The 18,633-nt window shown below is 36.3% G+C and overlaps 1 protein-coding gene across 1 annotated transcript in view; it reads right to left on the reverse strand.

Moving 5' to 3' along the window:
- The window catches only part of ARVCF (ARVCF delta catenin family member), a 245,823-nt gene that overhangs the window by 226,846 nt on the left and 344 nt on the right, over positions 1–18,633 (reverse strand). The gene's annotated exons all lie outside the window — the stretch shown is intronic.

Consider the following 18,633-nt stretch of genomic DNA (forward strand, 5'->3'; position numbering starts at 1 on the left):
AAGAACATGCTGAAGATAATGTCAACAAAAGGATATGATAATGATCATTTTAATGAGATAAATATGCCCTCATAACCCCAGTCAAAAATGCCTGAGGTCCATCTTGGCAGTGGCAGGGAGCAGTGGCAAGAAACAAAACCTTCCTTTCTGCTGATGTGGGCGATGCTAAAGCTACAACAATTACTGGAATTCCAGTCAGGAAGGAGAGGAGGAACAAGTGATGCTTTAAGCTTCTGAGACAGATCAGGGCACGTTTCACTTCTGTTCCTGAATGCATCATTCCAGGGAAACAATCCCTGCCAGAACTCTCATGCGACAACACATCTCTGCAGTTGCTCATGCCTAACCCTCCAGATGGAGAAAAAAATCAACTTTAAATCTAGAATGGAAAGGGGACTGCTTTATTAGAGTCTAAATGCTCTTGACCTCACTATGTAGGTATTTTACAACCTATCCCAAAATTCAGTGAAGTCAAATCTTCCTTCTTTAAACAGGAAGACCCTTTATTTAAGTTGTGCAAGATAAAAAAGTCTCACAAAATTCTTCCTGACATTTTCCAACACACTTCTACAGCAAAGTTCGAAATCAGTTTCAGAAGACTTGTTACATGTACATCCCTGTTGAAGTCCAACACCAATTTATCCACCATATAAAGCTTTATAGCTTTATAGCTTTATAGGAAAGGAAAAAAAAAAAAAAAAAAATCAGTGCTTACCATAAGACCTGGAAGTTTACAATGGAAGAATAATACTGAAAGTACAAGTGATCAAGAAAATAGCCCAAAGTCAAATAAAACTTCATGTCCTCTTTTACAAAGTATACTTTTGTACACCTGAAGAAAAAGTTTAAAAGTCACTATGGGATGGTGCAGCAGCTAAACTGGCTACATTTCAATTCCATCTCTAGCTCTTCTGTGAGGATATGATTCTAAGGGGAGGCTTACTAAGGAACAGGTATTGTAACATTTTTCTAAGATAATGCTTTATATTTTTTTTACTATTTTCATCATCGAAGTTTCCTTTATCCACTTTGAAAGGCCTTTAATGGATCCAAATAAATGGAGAAAATTTGTCTAATATTAATGACAATTCTGCAGAGTTATTGCTGTAAGAAATGTAAATCAAGAGATTGGGTCTTAAAAGTTTTATTCACTGTAGTTTTAATAGACTGTGCCCATCTTACCCTATCTTGCTGGAGGTGTTTCTAGGAACACTGAATGAATATTAAGAAAGCCTACCATGACTCTTGCTATGCAAGTACAGATTAAATTCTAAACTTATCATCTCCTTATTGGATCCATATGGGGAAATCTGGTATGGCATCTAGGAATATGTCAGCAAAGATATGACAGAGGAGTTGCATCACATGTTTGACCAGAATACAAACACTGGTAGTTAGATCACAAGGATCAAAAGTTACATATTTGTTTTCAATACTAATGTGTGCAAAGAGGTAAAGCTTCATTGATAGGTGTACATTAGAATGTTTCCACATGCATATCCCAAATGCAGATTATCAGTCCTTTGAGTCCAGAAAAGCATCCAGGTTTTGAATACTAATGCATTTCAGATGATGCAGGCTTTCTCCAGGCCATGAAGCAGAAAGCAGGGCAGCACACAATGATGGATCATACACACTTCTAAGGCCAACCTTAGCCAGGCAACTCAATGAAATCCTACTACAGACACGTTAAAAATTTGGTGCAAAAAACTACAAAAATATCTTCCTGATTCAGTAATCAGTATTTCAGTAGTTCTGATGCTCCCTAAATTATCATTTATTAAATCCATGCATATGGTACATAAGAATTCAGTATACTTTTTTGTATCTATTCAATACCACTAAAGGTACTACAGTGGTGTCGACAACAAGGCAAAATTAGAAACCAGCAGCAATTCTGGAAAGCTTGTATGATCATTAACTAAAGATAATCTTGTAGAGGTAAATTCTCAGGCACACAACACAGAGTCAGAATTAGTTTGTAAACCATGTCATGCAGAGACAATAGTAAAAATTCCCATTTGAGATAAATTGACTTGTCATCAAATAAACCAGATAAAAATAATCTCCAAGAGTCTCCAAGAGATGAAAAATCCCTAATTAAGATCTACATGTAATGTACTCTATGGAGGGGAAATTCCTTTCTGAAATTATTCATTTCAGATTTGTTTGTGCTGCAAATACTTATTATACAAAATGCTAACTTTGGGTAATTTAAGTATTTGGGTCATATCTTGTGCTTCCCATATGTGACAGACACTCTTATTTGCTCGTCTTAATTTAATAAACTTAACTACAGAAAATGTTTTCAAAAAATAGCTTACTTGCAAGAAATATCAAGCACATTAAGGAAAAGTTTGATTAATGTATAGTAATCCATCAATTAAGATTAATTCATCACTGTTGATCATTCCAGAAAATACGGCAGAAACCCAAAATAACCAGCCATAAATCTACAAGCAATGAATTAGGAAAAGAAAACTAATTACAAAAAAAAAAAAAAGAAAAAGTTCCTAACAGCTTAAAAACACTCATTCTGGATGGCTGAGGTCTGAAATCTGGCAGCCTGATTTCAGAACCCAGGAACACATTTCAAATCAAGTCAACTTCATTTTGCCTACTGCAAGCAAAACTGACCATTAAAATCACTCAACTACAGTTCTTGAAATGACTATTTAGTATTAATTTCTGAAAAGGCACTTATTTTTAATGTTTAAGAAATCATTTCTTGGCAACTACGGGCTAGAAGCTTTTATGCCAAGTTCACTTGTAATAGCATCTTCAGAGACGGGCTTAAAAAAAGTCTTAAGACAGTTATTGCATAGCAAACACAGTATCTCAATTTTTGATATGTTCCCCTTTATAGAAAATAACCTTTTTCTTAAACGACATCAGTGAAAATGCCACAGATAATAATTCACTTTTATTAAAAGTTGAGAACTAATACACATTCATTCAGGAGATGATGCTTCCTCTCCAATCCAGATTCCCTGTTTTCATGAATCCTTACGTGCAAAGATTCATTCTGCAACACTCCCTGCCTTGTGAGAAAGCACTCAGTAGATGTGCTCAAACCTACTCCCACAGACAATATAACACAACACACTGGAGGATATAATCAAAACCATTCTAGATAACCAATTTTTGTGGTGCAATGACTTCCAGAGCTGTAGTTATTAAAAAACCCAATATGCTGGCACTACAGAAATGGTTACAACTTCTCTGTTACTTTGGAAATATCTTTTTTTTTTCTTCCATAAACAAGTAGTACAATAGTTACTTAGTTTTCATGTAACCCTAACTAAAGCAGGCTATTTTAAGTGTTTTTTGAAAGAAAAGTCTTTGCATTCAGACAGTATAATGTTACTCCCACTGAAAGCCACAGAAATGCTACTGCTGACCTCAGTGGGAGTAAGAGCAGTACCAAATGCTCCAACTTTACAGATTTTCCACCACAATGTCAATTGCACAGAAATGCAATTCAATCTCATCATTAAAAGCCACAAACCAATAACCAATCAAAATAAACCTAAAATTGCTTTATAAGTTAGCAGTCTCAGTCAATGAGTTGCACTTGTAAAGAAAATGACTAGCATTCTTCAGGGCTGACAAGCAATAAATTGAAAGCACCATCATTCTGAAAATGTATGGCTCTCCTGATTAAGGGTGACATACACTTTAAAAGGAATACAGAGAATACCCCACTTCTGAAACAAGAAATCAGTCTTAGACATGAACTCTGTAAAAAAAGCCCTTTGGTAATGATAGGACAATTAGTACTGTTTGAATTTCAGAATATAAAAAGCAGGAAGGTTTTCAAAGCTGTACATTCCTTTCCTTCACAAATATACAGTAGAATAAAAACAGATACATGTTTGTCGTGTCTCTACAAACAGCATTTCAATTGAATGCCTTTTTACATAATTTTGAACAAATAGTGAGGCTGCTGGGTGAAAGGTAACAACATTCCTCTATTCCCTTTTACCCCTACAATAATTTTCTTTTGCTCTAAATACTTTGCTGAAATACAAATCTCACCTCAGGCTGACTATCATAGTGAAAAATCCCCTAAGAAATCTCCCACCTCTTCCCTACTGCATAGGATATTCAGAACTAGTTTTCAGTTCTGCTTGTACATGTGGAAACTGTATTCCCACCTTTACTCAAAAATCTCCTTTCCCTAAAAAAAATTTAAAAGGAGACTAATAAAAAGAAATGAAAACTTTTAGAAGATTGAATTATTCAATCATTTTTATTCATTTAGCAAGTACAGCCATATTCTGTACTTACTCATTACATACTCATTTAAGAGACCAGGGTTTTTTTTAAATTATATTCCTTTATACCAATGCAAATTACTTTTCCTTGTGTAAGGAAGCTTCTGTCTGGTTAGGTCTCAGGAATAACTTCTCAGATCAGTGAAAGTAATAGAAATTAATAAAGTGTTTGTTCTTTGCCTATGTTGATTGTGCTGCTCTGCCAAGGGCCCTTCTCTTACAGCAGGGAGGCCCTGGGGCAGCAAGACCCACACCCCACCATGCCTGGAGATAACCACTGAGTCCAGAACTGTGCCACATTCCCATGCCACACAGAGCTCTCAGAACACCAAGTGAAATCTCTCTGTACAGCTGAACACAAAACTGAGGGGCTGAGAAAGGGCAGTCAGGAGGTGGGAAGTCAGCTCACCTCTGACAGCAGCAGAACAAAACATCCTGACAAGGCCCATTTATAAAGTTTTGGAAGCTTTATTATTAGCTACATTATATGCAGTTGATTATTCTACATTTTGATTATAACAAACATTTGTTTTTATTTGGTGATTTGGTATTCCAAGCAGGCTAATTCAAACTCTTGCATATTTTAGCCATACTCAGTTCAAAAGTCCTTCTGTTTGAGAGAAAGGTCATTACAGGCTATTACTATAAAAAGAATTTAGCCTTTTATCACTGTATTGCTGGCTAACAAATGTCAACTGTGAGACTGCTACTTTTTTTAACTTTCTATTTACTGTCACAGACAATTTTGCTTTCTAGATTTCATACACACAAAAACATATAATAATGAAAAACACAAATACATGTAAAAAATTTTGTCAACTCTTACCACCCTTTCAGGCGAGTTGTTAGGCCCCTCCCCTTGCTCATAAAGCACAATTCAGTTATGGATATCCCTGGAAAACATAAGAGGCAGATCAAACTCTGAATAAACTCTGCAACTAGTGTAGCTAATGGCTTGTTGACCTGAGGAATGAGGTTACTTCCTATACAGTTCACAGCCCAAACACCTGCCAAAACCTCACTGCCATCCCTAGTTCAAAACAGCCGAAGTCAAAGCTTTCATCAGTCTCTAGAGTTCCTACTTCCCAAAATCAGAGTTCAAGGCTAAAGGGTCTATCTGATTGGAATGCTCTACTACATGGAAAAGTTTCGATTTAAAGCTTTGAGTCATAAAGTCACACTGAGAGGGATTTACAGCAGCAATTTAAGTAACGAATCTCACAAATAATTAGGGGTTGTTTTGTTGCGGGGGGTGACTGTTCTGGATGAAGAGTGCTCAACCACAAAGCCTCACCTGAGCCCATTAACACCAGAGAAAACTAACACTCATCCACAAAGTATGTGTGTGAACTCAGTGGGAAAAATAGCTTCTTATATCTGAGAAACTGATTTTTCAGTGTTCTAGAAAACACAAACACAACTACCTGCAGACTGTTTTTACAAAGGAAGACTTTGGGGTTTGTTCCCTGATTCTCATAAGCAAGTCAGTATTTGGCTGCCTCCCAAAATCTGTATCTTCTTCCCAGGTGCCAACACCTTTCACAGTAAATTTTATGTTTCATTTCACAATTTACGCATAGTAAGACAACGCTATGTCTCGACAGTAATTCCAGGACCTTTAGGATGACACAATGCAAATCTAGCTAATTAATAACAGGATGCTTTATTTATCTTCAGCTCGGATAAGTAAATGCTTTTAAGAGCTGCAGAACAAAGGAGAAACGACATCACAAACACACAAGCAAGTAGAGCACGTACACGGAAATTCAGTTTGTCACAAAATAAAATTCATTAAAAGGGTCACATTGTTCCAGAAACAGCACTGAGGGAGATGGTCTAATCATAAAAAATGTGTTGAATCAGTACAAATCCAACCTCAGGCAAGAATTTTCCTCAAAAGTTTCATTTTTATTAGTAATTCAGACTTTGCCTGATGAGCAATTCAAGCCAGAAGTCAGAAGCAAAATCTTGCCAATGCTTGCCCTTTTAAAAACATTTTCCCAAAGAAAAAAATGAACACACAATTTCCTCTAAACCAAAAGAAACACAGTTATAATAATAATCAGAAACAATATTAAACAGACATCAGTATGATAATACTACATATTAAAAAACACCACTAGTAGCTTGATTAGATTTAAAACATAGCAACAAATCCTAAACTGCACTTCTAAAACTATTTTTAATTCAATATGTCAATCCTGTATCAGCCATTTTAAAAGCTTCTACTCTCATAACAAGCAGAAAATTGTGGCCTGCTATAAAAGTAAATAATCAGTGAATTTCTTAATAATGATGTAAGAAAAACAGAAGTTGACAGTAAGCTGATTTAATTTAAGTTTTTAATAAATAAAGATGCCACTTGAGCTACATATCTGGACACCTTGCTACCTACACATGCCTGTAAGACCTAAGAAGAGTTCAGGAAGAAATTATAATTATCCGTAACTTACATTTATGTATGCTATAACTTTTTCTCTTTTATGAGCCACTTTGCTCAAAAAGTGTGTTTGACGTTCTGGTAATTTACATTTGATTAAAAATTCATCTCTTTCCAGCATTTGAAGATGTTCATGGGAAGAGAAATTCAAGTGTACCGTAAAAATTTTTCATGAGATCACCTGCTATTAAAACAGATTCCTAACTTTTTGCAAAGTCATATTCTTAAAATTGCCAGGGGTGTGGATTCAGTGTGATTTTGAATATCTCTGTACACAGCTGAGTAAAACATTAGTTAAGTCAAGCAGCAGAGCAAGAGAACAAGCTTTCCAGCCTTCACTCATAACCTCGTTTAAAAAGTTTAGTCTGCCAAACTCCAGGTCCCACAAGGTCTGAACTTCTCAGGAACCAAGCCAACCTTGAAACTACCGTAGTAGTACAAGTGGAGCTGTGTTTTGAACTTCAATCAGTATCATGCCTTAACACACAACAGTAAGCAGAGGAGAAATGATGGGAGTAGAGTCTGTCATGAGCTTGAACAAGCTCCATTCTGCCAGACGAGAACTAACGAGTCTGCACTGACGGCAGGAAGGAGTCTCGTAATAGTTTCTTATAAATATTCAACAGATCCACCGTGGCAGCAGCTCCAAACAGAGTGAAGGGTGAAGGTCTCTTAAAAAGCAGCTCTAAGCATAATGCAGCCAATTCTGACTGGAACCTTATGCTGAACCAATGCCAGCTGACAAGGGCATCACCTTCTATTGATGCTGAAAATGATGACTTGGTTCAAAAATTGTTTCGTTTTGCTGCCACAAATTTAACAGCTCAGGCTTTGTCCCCACAAGATAAGTAAAACATGCACATTAGGTAACCTGCTTCCAGAGAGACAGGATTTGAACAAAGGCTAAGCACCTTTATTTTAATATTACAAATATGTCTTCAAGGTGCTTTAATGCAGACCAGTTGTTGAGGTGCAAACTGAGCACAGCTCTCCCAGTCCCACAACTGCCACAGGACATATCCCCCACAGGAACATTGCTCTGACAGAAGTTACAGCTAACATGAAATATGTCCACAAAAGCACTGAGCAGACACACAGCTCAATGCACCATCACAGCAATTCTGTGGCTCTTCAAAAATGTGCACAAATAAAAGGAAATAATTTTCACTTTGTTTATCCAGTCTAGCAGGCAAGACAATTATGAATTATTTTAGAAACTTCTTTCAGCTTGTCCAAAATATTTACTGCACATTGTTTTCATCTTCCTAGTTACAGACATGCCAATGTCAGACAATATCTGTTACAATCAATTTGGATTTACTATTCCTACCAGCTGTCCTAATTTCCAATAAAGAAATATTGAACAAAAAAGGGGATGAGAGTATCCAAATGCCACAAAGATAAGCAGGCAGTTATTTCTTACTCTGAATGCAGTAACAAAAACTCCAGAGGCCAAAATGCTCCAGCTGAGCTAACTATGGTTTCCTGCTGCTGTTACCAATATGGCACTGTAGAAAAGTAATTGCAAATATTACTTATAAAGTACAAAATAAAAGCAAACAAATATGGAAGAATACATATAATGGAAGAAACGTATCTTCTGGCAAAAACAAAACTCATTAGAAGATTATATTCAATGTAAGTCAATATGCTTTGAAGCCAGCTGTATAAATTGACAGTAGAAGCATTACATTTGAATAAACCACTTAAAATTCTTCATTGCAGTAATGGCAGAAGCTTGTTCTTAAATTTTAATTTAAATAGATAGAACCAAGTTGGTTAAAAACAATGAACTGCAGTCTCATAAATGCAGCTGCTAATGATGTCCTCAGACCTGCAGCCACATCCCAGCCTGACTCAGCTCTGTCCATCCAGCTCCCTCTTCACAGCCAGCACAGGCAAAGGGAAATTCACTGCTGCCTTATCCCCACTGGTGAGAAACATAAAGGGAGATTGTCTTGCAACCCTGGAACTACTTTCTGGTTTTTCACAGCAGACACAGAACAGTGAGACTGGAAAGACCCATGGATATCACCTGGCAACTCTCCTGCTAGAGTCAATTTGAGCAAGTTGCACAGGATCTTTTCCAGTCAGGTTTTGAAAATCTCCAGGAACATGATTGCTACAATTACTGGCCAACTTGGTCTAGCATTCATTTCACACTTAACATCAAAATTTTCCTCAGTTTTTGACTGAAATAACACTCCTCCACTTTGTACCTGTCAGCCTATGAAGCTGTGCTGCCTGTTGTAATATTCTTAATCAGCACAAGCTGCTTAAATCAATGAGCTCCAAAAATGACAATGAGATGTATAACCATGAAATTTATTGACCATGCCTGCATGCATTAGTAATCACACAGTATGGCCTCTGGGTCCAATAATGCAGAGAGTTGGATTCCTTCATCTTCCAATGACTGCTCTAAATTCCCCAGTCACACAAGGACACGCAAAACAAGCACACATTGTTTTTAGTCCCAGATATGATAACTACTTTAAACCAGTTGGATTTTGTCTTGTACATACTCAGTAAGTTGCTTTCAATTTCATAGTATCAAAGGTATTTTAAACAGCTTCTCAGATAATCTACTACTAATACTCCTTGCCTCAAAAACTATGTTCAAAAATCAGTTTTTCAGAGGGGATCTGTGAGAAACTTGTATGAACACAGGGTTCTTGAGATTTCAATCAGAAATCAGTCACTTGATTTCATGTGAAATGACAAGCAGGCACAAGCATTTTTTTTGTTCTCTGTCACAAAAGTCTCAAGTGACATTTGCTGTAGGAAGGACAATGTTAACAGCCAGTGAAATGTCAAAGGTTTCCCAAGAAAAAGTCAATTCTGTTCATGCTTCCACTCTTAAAGCCCTGAAGTAATTCAGGTGTACCCAGTCAAATCACACCTGGGTAAAGAAGGGGGAAATAAACATCAGGTGTTAATCACTAATACTAAAATTGTGGAAATGTTGCATTTGTGCATAATACCTTTCTCATTATACATTCCCTAAAAGAAAATGCCTTGAGTGATTTTTCCCCGATAGAATTTTCCAAATGGCTGTAAATGCTTTATATCAGCTACCACAGCCTCTTAGAGTACAAGATTGATAATTAAGTCAGTCTATTTCAGGGTCTCCCCCCTCCCTGACTTCTTCATTACAGTTATTTCCATTCTGGACTCTCCACACTCTGTGCACCTGTAATCTGTATCTACATTGTATTAGTAGGATCCTCCTAATTAGATTTAATTTCTTCAAGTGAGGAAAAAAGTGACATGCTAAGCCTGCCAGTTCTTTGAAGAATATCCTAGAAGGTCAAAGAGTGTGTATATAAGGGCTTTGTGATCCATTTGACACAAGGAAGATAAGGTTGGTCAACATTTCAGATGCCTTCAGTAATGAAAAGCAAAGTAACTGGTATTGATTCCATTCACATCAATCTCAAAATGGTAAACAAAATAATTATATCCTCTGTATAGCAGTCTCATGGGTACATGCAGATATACTTAACAGATTACAGACAGAAGACAGCTCATTTAAACCAGACACTATGTGAAATTCTGGTTTTCTTAGTTGAACTAATATGTAGACACTAAAGCTTCTGAAATCTCTGCACACCTTATCCCTATGTATTTAGCCAAAATCAGAAACTGTCAAATCAGTACTTTTCCTACAGATTAAGCTCCACGATTTGTCCATTTCTGAAACAACAGAAATACTACCTGTATTACTGTTTTTGAAGCTTTTACAGTTTTAAAATATATTGGTTTAGCACATGAAAGAAAAAACAACTTTTAAAATATCCCTCCCTCCTGTGTGAGACCAGCTGCTTTCCCCTAGACTTCAACCTCTTTTCACAAAATATAGTTGTGCTTCTCCTGTACTTCTTATTAATCTTTCCCTGTTTTTGTGGTACTGTGAAAACTATACCCTGCATTACTTTAACAAATCATGGGCTAAAGAGCTTCTCTCTCAGGCCTTGCTGTCTGCACCACTGGTGGAATCACACAATTCAATCCCATATACTCCAAATCCTTGCCTGACAGCATTCTCTTCCCAACTGCATTGCTGCGACAGACATATCTGCATTTGGCACCTGTTAAGTTCTTTCACTACCAGGATCAGTAGCCAATTTCTTTGGCTAAACACTGCACCTTCAAAACACAGCAGTATTTACTCATTATTATATAGGCAGTAAGCTTGTAGTGCAAAAAAAAAAAAATTTATAATAAGCCAATACATAGTCTTATTTATGCTTAAAATGTCTATTGCCAATTATAGGACATCTCTCAGCCCAATTCTGTGTTTTCTAAAGGCAATACTACATAGAAAGGCTACTGCATTTTAATATGAGTTATTATAGTTCTTGAAATAGTGGTACATAAAATAGCGTAAAAAAATACAGAATATATACCTTCAGTTTCCATAAAAAGGAAATTTCTCTGCATTGCTCCCTTGCCTTGGTTATATATTTAATGAATTTCAGAGTTAAAGATCTTCCCAATCCCTTGTGGCACAGAGAACGACCTTCTACTTCTTTCTACATTCAGATGCACAATGCAAAGCAAATTTTTCATTTAGGACATATAAATGGTTAATGAAAAGGAGCAAATACAAGGTCAAAACAACATGGGAAAGTAAAACACCTTGTATAGTAGAGTTTAAGACACTGACAATTCCCTTGGCCAATGTTAAGGTTACCAACATTACCCTCCTACAGAGAGGGAAACGAGAAGAATTTGCTAAATATAGCTAGAACTGGTTGGAAGGATGCCTATCCTTATTTGTGCATTCATCTGTTTAATTGTGGGCAATATAGTCCACTAGATAGCCTGAAGCAAGTGTAGATGTTCAATAGCCTCTGAATTATACAACTTCAACTGGAGATTGGACTTAATTACACAGTTTACATCAGTATAAATGGAAACTTTGTATTTTGAAACTCTCCACAGCTGTAGATACCTCAATTTGTTTCTCAGGTTTTGGGAATGTCCTAAATGACTTCAAAACAGCAGTTTTAAACAAGGATAGTGAGAAAGGCCATGGAAATCTTGTGTTTATTGTATGAGTGTGTCTTTAAAATCCAAATGTATACAAATACTAATATGCTGACATCAAAAATCAAGTTATATGCTCAGAGCTTCTTTAAGTTTGGTAGTCTGTGGAGAATGACCTTTTTCTTAAATTGATCTGTATGTGCATTTTTTAAATAGTTAAATAATTTAAATATACATGTCACTATCTCTTACCAAATTAATCCATCTTTATTTGTACATAAAGCTCTAACAATCACACAAATCTGAAAAAATCAAGTCAAGGAAGTTTATACACCTGTGATCTAAGCTTTCAAAAGGATTCCTAAACCCTTGGTTTCAGTAACAATATTGTAAAGAAATAGAATGGAATTCAACAGGCCTTAGGTATCTAAATCCCTTTAAGAGTTTGGGCCTAAATTCCTAATAGATCACTGAAGTCTCAGCCAAGGTATCCATTTATTTATATATGTAACTGAGATTCTCTCATGCTCCTTTTATACATATAACAAGCTTCAGCTTAACATTAGCTCTTCAGAACCTTAAATGCTAAGGTTCCTAAAACTCAGAATTAACATACTGCTTCTCTACTTCTAAAACAGTGGAAGGTGGTTTCTGGCACCATAAGTGAAATGGGGATAGTTGTTTCCTTGACTAGATAGATGAGCATAGATTGGGATTCAGAAACCCCATCATCAGCACAGTAAGTATTCTGTAAAAGCTGAAGACTGTTTATCACCTGCAGGAACATAACACAATAAAATATAGGAAAAAAAATGTTATAACCTACAGAGGTTTCAGACTTATGGATTGTACAATTCAGTAATCCTCCATCGTCATACTGCATTAAAAACAGCACCTTACCCTCCACCTCTAAAATACTGCTTCAGGAGAGGGAACACGGTTTTCATTTCCATTATCCTCCAGCCTGCAGCAAGGAAGTGCCTTGGTCCTGAATCAGAACCCACAGGAATCTAGCAAGTGCTATTTCTGCTTGTAGTAAAATCTTCAATATGTAATTTACATCTTGATATGTCATCATTTCTTGGTATTTAACTTAGTAACAGCTTCTCTAAAGTAGAGATTCTATTACATAAATTATGGAAGTAACAGACTGGGTGTAGTGGAGACAGCATAAATTTCTGAATCAATACAAAATATGTCCTCAGTAGTAGTTGTTATTCTATGCAGGTATGTTATTGATTACAGTCATAATGGTCTCACTTTAGCTGCCATCAATAACTCACTACTTGTATTGTCACACTGAATTAAAAAAGAACCAGCCTAAAAATATGAGAAGTTATACCAGCATGGCATGACCCAGCCTGTGGTGCAAAGAAGCAAAACACTGCCAGTTTAAGTCAGGATTTGTGTTTGAGACTTCACTTGACATTACAGTGATAAAATAAAATCAAATGTGATCCTTATTCCGGACAAAAGAGTATGTGTCTTCAACATTCTAGAAAACTTGTAAATTTATGGATCGTGCATACAATAAGTTCTCAATACCTTGGGACCATTAGAATACATGTACTGTTATGCAAAACTGAATCATTTTTATGAGTGGTTATTGATATTTTGCTGATGAACAGGACTGAAGCTTCCTTGCATCAGATTATGAATTGTAGAAGGAATGTTAGATTATTTTAAATTTTTACATTCCTAATTTTGGAAGATAGTCTCTATAAAATACCCATATTTACCACTCAGCAGAGAGATGTTCACAAAGTGCCAGTTAGAAGACTTGATACAACCTCACAGACTGGATCAGTCTCCAAAGAAGTCCATCAGTATTCACTGTTTTAATCCACAGCTGAAGTGCTGCACTTTCTCAATCAGGCATCCAATTGACATGCCTGAAGTCACTGTAGCTACCCCAACTTAAGCATCACATCTGAGACTCTCCTTCCCCAAGTTTGTCAGCACTTTATGAGCTATATTTTAAGTCACTCTGCAATTTGCTTTCCTCTGGGCAATCTCTGCAAGCTTTGCTATTCTGCATACTGTCAAAAAGATTATAATTTTCCCCTTTAAAACCTGCAAAAATTAGACTATCCAGTATCATTATATACATTCAGCTCTCATCAAGCTGTGAATCCAGTAGCCATGGATGCTGCTGATAGTGAAACATTGCAATACAGCTTCTCACCAGCAGGATAATCCAGTAAAAAGTCTGTGCCATCACTTCTATCACTGGTCTGAATAGCAGTCACTTAAAATCTTATCACTACATAACCCGAATTAAACAAAGAACATTTACTGCAATGAAAAGGTTCCATGGAGGTATTCCAACTCAAGGGTAGAACTTCCATCACTAGAGCAGATGAAGAAGAGGCAGTTAAATTACAGGAAACAGTAGGTCTAGTTTCACTAACTTTACACTACAATGTATATAGATCAGTTAATAAAAGACATTTTCATGCAGGAACAATTTAAGGCAACATTTTTCTGTACAAAAAACCCCATGATTATTCCTTTAATGAGAGCAGAAATAAAAGGGAAAGGTAACTAAGCTTAGAGCAGAAAAAAGGTATTTGTGATACACAAAGCCCAGCTCCTGTAAAGCTACTGCTCAGCACCTCAATCATTCAATGTCACTGCACCTGTAAGAATTCTTACACAGATTACTTCATCAGGTAATTCCAACTATATCCAATCAGAATGCAGGTCTTAGTATCCAAGTCCACTCTCAAGGATAACAGTGCAAAGGAAGCACTGATGCTTAATTCTAGACACCAAATAACTAGGTTCTGAAGGAAATAAGGAAAATAATAAATATTTGGAGTTCACCACAACAACAAGATGTCAGGACTTACCCCAAACTGATTTACTCACTTCTTCCCTCTTGCTTGCAATGTTTAACTGCAATGCTTTAATAATACATTTCAGAAGACAGTAAATGCTTCACAACTCTTAAATAAACCATAAGCAGCTAAATAGTACCTGTTCTGAAGGACAAAGGCCTGTTGCTAAAGCACTAGACTTCAAATTTCTAATGGCTTATGACAGCAATAACAAGGCAAACAAAATAAATAATAAAAATGAAATAGCAGAAGATACCCTGACAATGTCCTTTTAATTTTCAGCCAACCTGAGATGTCATGTAAGCACTGAAGCAGCAAAGAGGTGATACTGCTTAGACAGCAAAATCTCAATTCCTCTCTGACCTACAAATCAGAAGCTAATAGATTAGTGGTGCACTGGTGTATATCTGCACAGTATCTCATGGAAACCCTGTCGCAGCTTCTGAAACAAAATGCATGTGCTCTGAGATGCAGAAAAAGCATAACTATAAATAACATCAAATGAAGCATGCACAGAAGATTCTGACAACCCAGTCAAGGACCTTATGGAACAAAAATCCCAAATTGTCTAAGAAAGCCATGACATCTGAAGAGATGAAGCATACTGCATGTAGCTCAGGAACAGAAATGTCTTCCCAGTGCAATAGAGATCGGAGAGCAGGACAGAGGAACAATCCTGCCCATGTGTTGCCAATGGATCTCAGTACCTTGTAATACTGCCAGCAGCATCACCACTACACAACTGGTGGATGAGAAATACCTTCTTGGACCACTTAGTCTGGAATCTGTGATCTAAATACTACAATTTTACTCTTTCTAAATATATAGACAAAATATATATTTGACTACAGTCACAAACCACTCAACTTATCTCAAGGTAATTTAACATCAGTTGATTATAGAGCATTAAGTCTTGCACAGAGATGTTTATCCATACGGAACAAAAAACATCTAATTACAAAGAAAATATATATAAATGCATACAAACACACATATATAAATGCAGTTATCAATTTTTACAGATTTTGATAAAGTAACCTGTTAAAAAAAGTGAAGCCAGTCACTTCAAGGGTATAATACTACTCTCGTTAAGATTCATTATTTTCAGAAAGGCACATTTGTTCCAACAATGGTAAGCTCCCAGTAATGACAACTTTGTAAGAAAATACATGTTTTTTGTAGGAATTAGGAGTAAGCAGATATGAGCTTCATTAACTAAATTAAAGCATTCTCTACGAAAGGTTAAAATATTTAAGAATGCCACCCATATATACATTCATACTGTGTATCTCATACATTTTCTATCCATAAAATTAACTGATATTCCAGGAAAAGCATTTATTTTGGTGGGTCAAAATGTCAGACTACCCTGAAACAGTGACAATCAATGAGTCTCATCAGGACTCCAAAATATTTTGTTTGACCACTGTAAATAAATTAATGATGAGTAATAGATGCTGTCCACTTACTATTAAATGATTAGCCATTTACAGACAACACACCAAATGCTACTTGAAATTGTGAATGCCAGAGGGCTGACTGTCAGGCTTTCAAAAGATTGGGTATTACTAAATTAAGCTGTCTGTTCTTAGAATGTTGCACAAAACCAGTCACAAAAATAAATGTATTCACTTGAATTAGCTATTTCTCTTACATACTATTTAAAACATATGTGATCTAAGCAATGGAGAAAATGTAGACCTCTAAGAACCTCAGCAGACTGCACCAGAAGTAGCTTCTCAGTTTGTTTTGGATGGCCTGTGAAATGCAAGGGTAGGAGTGAAAAGGACAAACAGGGAACAAAACTCTTGCACCACAGTTTTTTGGGGCTGGCTTTGTTTTACACAAGTTAGCTGAAGGAAATAAAAGCCACTTCATTATCTAAGGTGCTCAGGTGGTTACCTGCCTTGCTGCAGCTCACAGGTACATTCTGTACAGGCAGACAAGAAAGTAAAAAATTTGACCTAACTGCTTTGAAGGTAACTCTGCTGGCTATTAAGTGCCCCGACACCTGAGAAAATATTGTCATACTATGGTTAATCTGGAAAGACACAAGCCAAATGTAAAATCACACTTAGCTGCTACAGCATTTGTCTACAATGTTTGTGTCAATGATTTATACTCACACAATAAAATATTAAGAGCAACAAACTATAAACCTGGTAGCACAAGAATTCTAACAGGTTTTCCTTGGAGTGTATCAATTCTGACACTACCCAAGATTCACCAAAAGCACTGCAGATATAACGTGTTGCATTACATAAAATCAAGTACAGAAGCTTAGTTTTATATAACTGTAACATGCATACAGATGGTTGTCAGGACAAGATATCTAATCTAAACTACAGTTTGTATAAAATTTGAAGTATAAGCAAAGGCAAGAATTTTGCCATTTCTAGTGCGGTGTCCTAACCCAATAAAATGGGGAACTCCCTCTATTTGTAGCTCTTATTGGTTCTTCCAATATTAAAAACTTTCTGACTCTGAAATAATTTGCACAGATTTTGAATTAATAGATGAAACTCTAAGAAGGAAATTATTTTTCATCTATTTTTAGCCAAATAGCAGGTCAAAAGTATGGTTATATTATTTGAAATTCAGTTATCTATGTTGACAGCAACTATGGCATAAAAAATAAAATAAGCAAAGTCCACTTTATAAAGATCACCAAATGTCAAAATCCAATCTATGATCTCTGAACAACACACAAGGATAAACCATGCAGTGAAAATATTCAGTCAAACTATTGTCCTTACAAACCATGCCTTTCTAATGCATTCCTTCAGCCAAGCAATGGGAAGATAAACCCATTTGCCTAATGGAGCATATAATTTAAGTATTTCAGACAAGAACTGACAGAGATGCTGCTTTAAATAAATTTAAGAATCATCCATCCAAATACCTTCTAGGATGAAGACCCCAACATAGTTCACAAGTTATTTTTTCCATACAAACTCCAAACTCTCCAGCCCCTGCAATTACTTCAGTCACCGTGCATACACTGCATTACTTTATTACAACAAACGTCTTCCTTTTATTCCATAGGAGGTTTAATACAAAGCTGCATTTTTTCTCTCTTGCAGTGCCTTGCAACATTTCTAAAATCACTACAATTTCAGATTTTACTACTGCACTATGCAGTCCTGCATAATTTTGTAAACAAAATATGTCTAAATTTATGGAGCCTTGAAGGACTAGTGTATTCAGCAGATTGCAGTACCCGATCCACAGGAAGTTACAATCAGCCAATGTCAATATTCTGTCATTTAGAAGCAGGATTTTTTTACCTTAAAACATTTCCATTAATACAAATCAGCAAAGCTCTTTCCCGCCTCCCCCCCGCAGAACTTGTGTTTAGGGTTTAAGCTATTGGTACGGTAACAGGTCTTCACTCGATAAAAAAATCTGCTTAGCTTTTAACATGCTATGAATCACGTTTTGCATTGTGACCTACCTAAAGGCACAACAGTATAGCGTAACAAGCAAAGTGCATGTTTTAAGATTTCCCTCTTTCACACACACAAACAAGTGCCTACACGAAAAAAAAAAAGAAAAGAAAAAAAAAAGCAAGAAAGACAGTCTTTACTATTTCATATTCACTAGAAGTGAACATTTCAAAGAGTTTTTCAACTTCTAAGAACGTCAGATTTTAACCGTGGACCTCAGTACCGCAGGGAAAGCGAAAATTAAAAAATAACCCCTAACTCTGGCTTTTAAGTCTGCCATGGATGTCGCGTGTGCGAAAAAATAGGTTAGTTTTGTTTGGTCTTTGCTACAAAGAGGCTCATCTCCTATGCATGCCACAAATAACCTGAGCAATGACTTCCCTCCATGACACGAGCTGCCCATCATATTGCAGGATTATTACAATGTTGGTTTGTTTAGGGGTTGCTTGTGTCTGTGGCTTGCGTATGTAATTCAGGCATTCGCATACATCAACTCCTCGTTGCGCATCTCACAATAAACTGATGAACGCTGCTAAACCTGAACCAGCAACCTTTAGCAAACAAAGAAGTCTAGCCCAGAATCGTGATGCAAAATCACCCCAAAACGTACTACATCCTGCAAGAATCTCACAGAAAAT

This window comes from Erithacus rubecula (assembly GCF_903797595.1).
Source record: "Erithacus rubecula genome assembly, chromosome: 19".
Classification (NCBI taxonomy): Eukaryota; Metazoa; Chordata; class Aves; order Passeriformes; family Muscicapidae; genus Erithacus; species Erithacus rubecula.